Below are 1456 nucleotides of genomic sequence, written 5' to 3'. Positions count from 1 at the left end.
ACTATGGCGGCAACAACAATAACTACAATGAATACAATCAGCTAATTGTAAGTCTGTTTAAAATGTTTATATCTAACAAGCTAAGGAAAGGAACAACGTTATACTAGTTAATCGAATCCTTGAAAATGTTCATATTTGTGAATTACTTTACATGTGTATTATGTATATTTATGTTTCAACTAGAGATGTTCACTGACTCCCGTGTTCTGGTTTTAGTTTTGGTTTTGGATCTGGATTAACTTCGTGTTTTTGTTTTGGTTTTGGATCTGTATTTTTTAGAAAGATAACTAAAATATGCTAAAATCACATAATGTTGCTCGTTTTTTGTTCCTACATTGTTATTAACCTCAATAATATTAATTTCAAGTCATATGACACAGGTCACAATATTATGTTCATATACTTTCAAACAAAGACTGCAGCAGTTCTTGCCAGTGATAAGAAGCCATTGTCATGCCTGGGCATAAAACCAAAAAATCCACCTCTTATGTGTAGAATTATTTTAAGCAAATCCTCACAACACTTGTCTAGCCATTTGTAGCATTATAAAGCCACAGTCAGTAGAGATAGGGACCTTAACCATCTAGGATCCTCATCCATGTTACGCCATTTGAAGCAAGTTCATGGAAAGCTGTTGGGAAAATTTATGCTAATAAGAATAACAACAAGCAGTCCAACATCAGCTACCTCCCTTCTCTCATCTAGATCCCAGCACCAGCAATCTACACCCCCAACACCTTCATCATCAATATCCTCACAAGTGATTGAAGTTAGTCCTGCATCCAAGTTGCTAATGCGAGATGACTCCTCCACTATCCAGGACTCCTCAGAAGAATCCTTCAGCGAAGGGCTACTGCTGCTGCTCCTGCTGCTGGGGTGGATCTTCAATCCAGAAGCAGACCAAGAAGAATACCGCTAGTAGTTTGCAACAATTGACTGTTAAACAATCCTTAGCAAGTATGAAAGCTGTCACACAGTCGCAAAGCAGACGCCATGGCGACTGTCCTAGTGTTAGATCTGCGTCCAATATACACTATTAATGCAACTGGTTAAAGACAGTTAATTGAGGTCTTGTGTCCCTGTTACCAAATTTCATCACTACACCATATTACTATAAAAGCAATTCCTCACCTGTACCAGGAGGTTACAAAAAAGAAAATAATTGTGATAAAAAATGCCATTCTACCCACTGTACACTTAACCACAGATATGGGAACAAGCTGAACTGAGAAAACTAAAGATTATATGACTGTGACAGCCCACTCTGTTGGTATATCGCCTTCAGAAGCAAGAACGGCAGCAGCATCTAACAAACAATGCCAGATCTTTCAGAGACAGGCTACTCTGTGTATCATCTGCTTCACTAAGAGGCATACTGCCGACAACCTGTTTGTGGGCAGCACTGTGGCTTAGTGGTTAGCACTTCTGTCTCACAGCACTGGGGTCATGAGTCGGA

The sequence above is a fragment of the Mixophyes fleayi genome, chromosome 6 (assembly GCF_038048845.1).
Source record: "Mixophyes fleayi isolate aMixFle1 chromosome 6, aMixFle1.hap1, whole genome shotgun sequence".
Taxonomy (NCBI): Eukaryota; Metazoa; Chordata; class Amphibia; order Anura; family Limnodynastidae; genus Mixophyes; species Mixophyes fleayi.
This window is presented reverse-complemented; position numbering follows the sequence as displayed.